This window comes from Bidens hawaiensis, unplaced genomic scaffold (assembly GCF_021521415.1).
Source record: "Bidens hawaiensis isolate Kalapana, Puna unplaced genomic scaffold, B.hawaiensis_p1.1 tig00037537_1, whole genome shotgun sequence".
Lineage (NCBI taxonomy): Eukaryota > Viridiplantae > Streptophyta > Magnoliopsida > Asterales > Asteraceae > Bidens > Bidens hawaiensis.
The window spans coordinates 98855-107453 of record NW_027505483.1 but is presented as its reverse complement, the minus strand read 5'-3'; the positions used below and the strand labels follow the sequence as shown (position 1 = coordinate 107453).

At 38.8% G+C, this 8599-nt stretch overlaps 1 pseudogene; it reads right to left on the bottom strand.

The window, feature by feature from the left end:
- Positions 1-3798: 3798 nt before the first annotated feature.
- Positions 3799-5041, bottom strand: LOC143613462 (vacuolar iron transporter homolog 2 pseudogene; annotated as a pseudogene).
- Positions 5042-8599: the final 3558 nt, after the last annotated feature.

Below are 8599 nucleotides of genomic sequence, written 5' to 3'. Positions count from 1 at the left end.
CTGCCAAAGACAATGAAGCGAGTGCCGGTGAAGACCTTTCTGCAAGATCTTCACTTGTCATTCAATCGGTGGTACTACGACAATAGAACGGGAGAGGCGGTAATTGTTTTGGGTATAGGTCTGAATACTAACTTTATACGAGTCATAGATCCTATGTGGCTTGTTAATTTATCAGAGACCGACAATAACGTTTTGTTCGAGAACAACATACTTTTTGCAAGACGTGAAGACTATGACCGCGCTATGCAATTCCAACGTGTTGTACGTGTGTGTAACGCGTTCGAGATTCAAAGTTATCGTGATTGGAAGACCGAGAGGTTCAAGTAATTTGAAGACAAAGAGCAAAAGACAAGGGGGTGTTTGTTAGATACGGTTTTGGTCGTCTCAAGTCTTTGTAATCATTTGTAATTTATTATTATTATAACGTAAGGGTATTTTGGTAATTACCGTACCATTCGTTAATTATGTATGCTCATTCGTTAAACATGTTTAACGAATGAGACTTTATTATAAGTGTCCATTCGTTAAGGATGTTTAATGAATGGACCTTAATCGTTATTATTATGTAACCATTCGTCATGGAATGTTGACGAATGGGGTATAGCGAATGAGTCATTCGCTATACCATTATGTGACTTATTGTAATGAAGACGAATGAAAACCATTCGTTATGGCAAGGGTAACGAATGGCATTCGTCTTCTATATATATATATATGTTGATTAGCTTGTTTACTTTAACAAGTGTGTTTAAAGTATTTATCCCAGGCTGTTACTCTACCAAATCATTTACTCACATACTTCGTTCTATAATCTATAACATACATGCGCATATCAAATAACTAGATCCGTAGATTGATCACTATGAATTGATCAGTCGTATTGAGCTCAAAATATGTTTTCATAGTGTTAACTCAGTCATTGGTATTGTTGTCCACCTAAAATTTTAAACAAAAGATTCAGAAATTTCAGTGATATTATTAAAGACTCGAGCAAACCAAGAACTTCAATTAAGGTTTTTACTTAGTCGAGCAAAGGTATTTTATTCGAGTAAGGTTAACTTCAAGAATAAGTGTCAAGCTTCGAGAAAGCTACTCTTCGCTGAGCAAAGTTGTTCTTAAGACGATCAAAGTTTTTGTTAGAGCAAACACTTGACATATCCTAGCTTAAACCATGTTTACAAGTGATTTAGTGGGTCGAGGAAAGATACAATAACAAGATCTCAAACGTACTTGTGAGAAGTTGAATGATTTATTATAAGGACTTCTACGAGCATAGTTCAATCTTGAGCAAACTACAGTACCCGAGTATATTATGTTTGCTGAAATAAGGTTGTATTTGTTTTTGCTTATAAGGTCTGCAAGGAGCCTATGTCTGCGGGCGCGCAGACATAACTCCTGAAGACTGTTTGTTTTAAATAAAAAAAAAGATCTGAAAACTGCTTTTATGGTCTTAAAAAATAAGCTTTTTCCAACATCTTCACACTTCTTAACATCATACCAAGTACCAACACCCAATGTCTAACACCACCACCACCCACCGTCCGCCACCACCACCGTCCGCCGTCCCCACCACCCACCACCACCGTTCGTCGCCACCACCACCCACCACCACCGCCACCACCCACCGTCCACCACCATCACCACCCACCGTCTGCCGCCACCACCATTGTCCACCACCACTACCCACCGTCCGCCACCACCACCGCCGACCACTCACTTCCACCACCGTTAACCACCCACCACCACCACCACCCCCGTCGACCACGACCACCGTCCACTACCACCACCACCCACCGTCCGTGGCCACCACCACCCGCCACCACCATCCACCACCACCCACCATTCGCCGCCACCACCACCATCAACCACTCACCACCACCACCGTTAACAACCCACCACCACCATCCATCACCACCACCACCACCCCCGTCGCCCACAACCACCACCATCCACCACCACCACCCACCTTCCGCCGCCACCACCATCTACCACCACCACCCCGCCACCACGACCACCACCCGCCACAACCATCCATCACCACCATAGTCCACCACCGTTCATCATCACCACCACCCATTGTCGGCCACCATCACCGTCCACCACCCACCATCACAACCGTCCATCACCATCACCATCACCACCACCCACCATTCACCACCTACCACAATCTTCTACCACCAGCTACTTCCATAGTTCGTACACCACTACCAATTATTTTAGCAGTTACAAACGTTAAATGACTTTTTTCTACTGTAATATATATGATAGGTAAATAGTTTTCAGCTTATGCAAACGATATCCAGTTTATAAAACAAACAGTATTATATTTTCAGATTGTAGACCTTCAGACCACATCTTCAGTTGCAGACATTAAATCAAATGAAATCAGATTGCAGACAATTTTTGTCTTAAAAAACAAACAACACCTAAGTCTTTATAAGACCATTAAAAACAACAACAATTTATATTTTTAATAACAAAAAAAAAATTTCAAGTAACCCGCGTAGCAGGCGGGCTAAAAGATCATATTAACATAAAGTGGATCACTATAAGAGACACAGACATATGCAGTAATACAAAAATGTGATTAATAACAGAAAAAGTTCCACAATTAAATTACAATACTAGATAGATCTAAACACTTACGATATCAGATGGACGTTACCGAACAGACATTACCAGACGTAATCGGCTGAATGTTACCGGACGTTCACTAACACTATCAAACGGACTTGGCCCTTGTATGTGTTTGTCCGTTAATCTTACCGTACAAAATTTTTATGTTTGATTCGTTTATTAAACGGATGAACGTAACGAACTTCTTGCAAAATGAACGACCGAACGTCTGCCTGGTTCGCTTACAGCCCTACCACCAAGTAGACATGTAAAAAAAAACAGGTATGGAAGTATGGAACCAGTTAACCGAAAACCGAACAGGACCGGTTCATATCTAAAACTGGTTTCAGTGAAACCGGTTCCCCAACTGAACTGGACTGTTGTAACACCCTTGGCAAACACAACATCGTCCCACTCTTAGGCTATCCCACATCGGCCGTGGACAAAAAAGATCCTTGGTTCATAAGTAATGTCCCGCCTCTTAACATCACCAACGCGTTTTGGGCTTAGTTGGTTGTGGAGCACATGAAAACTCCACGGTTAAGCGTGCTTAGGTGGAAGTAGTACTAGGATGGGTGACCACCTGGGAAGTCTCTATCTGGGTAACCAAAAACAAAGCCGTGAGTTCCCGGATGGGCAACCCATCGGGGGCAAAGCGGACAATATTGGTGGTACGAGAGGCCGGGGTGTTACAACTGTCGGTTCATATAGCGGTTCGCTCATTTCACAATCAAACCGATTTTTTTCTTTAAACCGGTTTTGACCATGCAAAACCTAAATCGGTTTGGTTTGGAAAAACCAATTTTGTACACCTCTATATAACTATATAACGGAGTTTTGAGATCAAACTTTCCTGTTGGGCTCACTATCTGTTGGAATGGGTCTGTTGTAGATATACCCTGTTAGTTTGGGGCTGAAATATTGCTAGAGGCCCTGCTAATGTTAGATAGTTAGTTTTGGTCTTTCATTGGAAAAACTTGTTATGTGTTTATTTTAGGGGAATTGGAGCGTGAACTGTGGTTTTTGTCTTTGTTGTTTCTTTTAAATTTGTTAAGAGTTTAAAATTTGCTCTTTTCGTCCTTAATGTTTCTTTTTCATTACAATTTTCGTCCTAAAAATATAAAATAAAAAGATGAAAAATCGTTGAAGCAAACTCAAGTGGCTTCAGCAGGGACTTTTATCAATTGCCCAGTTAGCATCCAGTATACGTCAGATGAAACAATATTAAAGGATAAATTCGGATGCTATCTTGAGACACAACAAACAATCTTATAAAAGTTTGTTAATGTGGAGCTAACCCACCTGAGAGATCTTAATAACACACATAGATGACATTACATGAAAAATACATAAAGACATTACAAAATAAGTTTTTTCGAGGTACATGATCGTCGCTCTTATAACATATATTGATTGGTTATATTAATATTTATAAATTATAACATCACAATCACTTGCCAAAACTTATTTTGCACATAATCAATCATGCTCGCCCATTTTCCTATCCGTAACACTATCCAATGGCTTCAATAAAGCATAAGTAACAGCCATGGAAACCCACCCTCCGATTAGTACCCGGGTGGCGGACGCCCTCACAGCCGACCCGCCCACCACCGCTCCAACCCCGCCAAACAATGTTAGTGCCAACGACGCAACCACGACAACTACCACAATTCTAGTAGTATAATCACTAACCACTATAGCCGCGGCCAAAGGAAACAAAGAACCACATAAAAACGCGGATGCCGATGCTACACACGCCTTATAAGGATCCGGCAACCGCTCTTTTAATTCACCATTTTTGGGTTGAACATTTTTTGGGTTTTCAACCTTTATTTCGTGTAAGTTTAAGTGTTCTGGTAATGGGTTCTCATGATTAACAGCAACCTCAATATCTCTTTGAGTTGAAACCGACACAAATTCACCAACAGCCATGCTGCATGCACCCGCAATGGCTCCGGCTAATCCGGAAAGAATCATGAACCATTGACCATCTTGAGCCGCACCCACACCCATCATCAAGGATGTGGTGGATAGTAAACCATCATTGGCTCCTAAAATGGCTGCACGAAGCCATTGAGCTCTCTGTAACCGATCCACTCGGTTTATTTGTTTCTTAACTGGATCCGGCGTCTGATCACCAAAAGCTTCAAGTGTTTCAGGAGAATTATGAACCATGTTTGAAGTATATATATGGTGATTGTAGGCGTGTGGCTATCGTGCTTATGACGCTCGTTACTGACAATAATATATATATAAGTTTGAGAACGGGTTGAAAAAGACTTGAATCTTAGGCGGTATCGAGCTAGATTCAATGGGGAAAAAGACTGGAAGAAAAACAAGAAAATAACCATGATTTGATTAATTAGATTTTGGAACAAAGGTGGTGTCTTGTTATGATTTTATATAATGCCCTAAGGCTATCTGGTGTGGTTTAACTGGTAAAAACTAGTTAAAACGTCACATTACTGTCATATAGATATAGGTAATGACGTTTTAACTAGTTCACCCGTTAACTAGGGTTTTGTGGGCTAAGAAGGTCTAACTAGCTAGTTACAAATGATAAGGGAAATAAGTATCAAAAGTTTGATGGTCCTACCTTTTCCGTGATTAACACTCTTTATTTTGTTAACATACACCCCTTAATGCCGGCCTCTTATGCCCAAGGGTATACCTTAATGTCTAGGGCGTCAAAGCTAGATTGGCAAGGGTTAACGAGTGGCATACCACTCCCTATAAGTTAAGGGGCGTTACATGTAAGGTGAATTAAAATGTTAATAGACTCTAAATCTTCTATACATATAATAATTTAAGATTCAATTTTGCATTTAGTAAAGAGAGGTTAGGGGGTTAAACAATTTCCTTAGGGTGAATTAAAGTGAAATGATGTAAATTATGTGACGTGATGCATGCGCGAAGTTAAGAAGCGTGAATGGTATGTATACCCATAACCTTAACACCCTAATACTAGTGCGCACTAAAATAAACCATATGATACTATTGGTCGTAGTATAGGTGGCATAGTGAGAATGTAGACCGAGTAGGGTATAAGTATAGAAATATTCTTTTAATGAACTTTCTGTCCAAATTTTAAAATAGTTTGTTGAAAACACCAAACAGTAAAGAAATTAATTAAATAAATAAATCAAATTTTAGTTTTTAAATTTGTAACTGATAAACCACTAAAAGCTTAGGTAGTGTTTGATACATAGATCAACAAACGAAATAGAATCGACCATTGCGAGGAATTGAAAAAATAGGTGTTTGATGATACAAAAGTGGTGTTTGATAGATCAATGAAATATAATCAATTTATTATACAAGTAATTTCATTCCATCAAGCCGTTCATTCGCACCCCTCGCTTTTTCTTCATTCAATTCTTCTTTCACCCTACTCTTTGATACCTCCGCGCCACCACTATCACAACCGCCGCTGCCACCACCACTACCAGTTTACCACCACTGTCGCCAGCATCGTCACCCCTGTCACCACCTCCACCACTGTTGTGACAGTCCTCATCACCACTGCCACCACCATTGTTATTGTCACGCCGCCACCATCGCTAACAACACCACCACCACTATCACCACCGTTGCCGTCACCAGTTTTATTTTCATAATTTTTTTATGAGGTTAAAGTATTTTTGTCATTTGTATTTCACATCGTCTTTTGCTATAGAACAAATAACATAGCGTAATGCTTAATTCCATTTTCATATATTAACCAAATGAAACATATGAGTGGTAATAATACACCTTATTCGGTTGTTTGTTCCGTTCCCTCTAGAACTCATTACTCTGTACCAAACAGACAGTTTATGTTTTTTTTTTGTTTTATATAATAACTCACAAACTTTTAAATTGATTTCAAATCCAGAGGTTAATCGTACTCTGGCAACTTTACGTAAGGCAGAGTTTGGTTTTTTTTGGGTGATAGTGGAAAAGTTGACAGATAAGTCACCCTTACTGCCACTCTACAGAACCGTACATGAGATTTTCACCTCATACGGCTCCTCGTTCAATTCTTTCGAAGTTATTCGATCCTTTTCCGCGTTCGAGAATCCCCTCCCTTCTTCCACTCCGTCCCGAAGAGTAACTAGGACCAATTTAGTCATGTTTTCATGTTCCAATTGAACACTTTCCGTTTTTGATTATTCTCAAAGGAGAAGATTACTTTTACCCATAAGTTACATCTTTTTTGTTTGTCACTACTTGGACTTTCGGATAATTAACACAACGATTTGTCAAAAATAAAGGAAAATCTCAATTAGATGAAGATGATTCCTAGGAATATAGACTTTTAGAGATCATGCCAAGGTATATTATTTGTTCCGTTGTGCGTCTTATTAAACGCCTCCATCATCTATTGACATTTAAAACAGCGGCAAATAATTCTAGTGATCAATAAGCAATATCAAGCCCATTTTGATCAATTACGGCTAGAGGTGCGCAAAAAAACCTGTACCCGGAACCGGTTTTTTTAATACCCAGGTATTCTATACCCGAAACCGGAACCGACCCTATCCGTAGGGTATGGATAGGGTATGCATTTTGAGCTCAATACCCATACTCGGAACCGTACCCGATTTATACCCGTAAATACCCGAAACCGGTCATACCCTATGCCCATACCCGGTTATACCCAATACCCGATACCAATTTTCTAATACCTAAAATAATACATGAGTTTTTATAGTATATTTTTATGTTTACTTCACAACTTTTATGTTTAAGTTTTTAAAAAATGCATATTATTAAGTAAATAATTTGTACTTAAGTGGATTTATGATTTTTGTAATATAGTTTAAATTTTTATAAATTACGAAGCAAATTTAAATTTTAAACAAACTTAAAAATGTATAAAAAAAATTATAAATTCAAAACCCGGTATTAATACCCGGTCGTACCCGGACACATACCCGGTTCGAATACCTAAACCCGATCATACCCTACCCGGGTACATAGGGTTGAGTTTTTCTCCCCAATACCCTACCGGAACCCTACCCGATTTCTCTCAACCCGATTTTCTAATACCCGATCATACCCGAATCTATTTCATACCCGAACCCAGGTATTAGAAAAAACCCGATTTGTGCACCTCAGATTACGGCCACAAGCCCATATAACACTCCATGAGTGTGAGTCCATGTCAATACTGCCATGGCCAACTCATGTAAACATACACAAATAACATAAAAATATTCAATTGTATTATCTGTATATTTCAACATACGAGCAATATGTTGTGACGTTGTGTGGGCTAAGGTTACTAGCAGCTAGTTTGAGCGATTAGGGCGATATATCTTGGTGAGAATTTGCATCTGGTGGCTACGGTTTTTGGTAGATGGTGTGAGCGGCTAGAATGTAAGATACAATGCTAAGAAACGTGTGGTGACTAGTTGACAACTAGGAATTGTAACGAGTGTTGTGAGCAGCTTGGATATAGAAGAACAACTTATTTTTGCTAGAGTTTGGAAGTGACGGCTAGTTGGTATTCTATATTTTTTTTTGCTCCATCGTGTCGGTCTCGGTATTCTAAGAACAAGTATCATTATTTGTTTTTAGGCTTTTTAATTAATTTTTTTTTAACTTGGAATAAAAATAATTTTTAACTAAACCTAACTGAACTGATATCATTCGAACAACAGCATTGTCGAAACTGATATTTAATTTTATTGTTTTGGTTTTCAATAAGAGTCGGTAGTTTTTCTTTTAGTTTTTAAGTTCCATTTCCATTAAATTCCTCCAATTATACGGCTTCTATGTTTATAACTTTTTATTTATATAGGTATGAGGCTACTGTAATATTATTTTATATTTTATACATACACCAAACTCCTGTCTATGATGAAATTCCACTTGTTACAAAGACAGTTCTCTATTAAAAACTAGTTTGAGGCCCGTGTATTATACGGGTAATTGATGAAAATTTTGTATTTCAATCATTAAGTGAAATATACTTAACAAAATGATCATATATTTA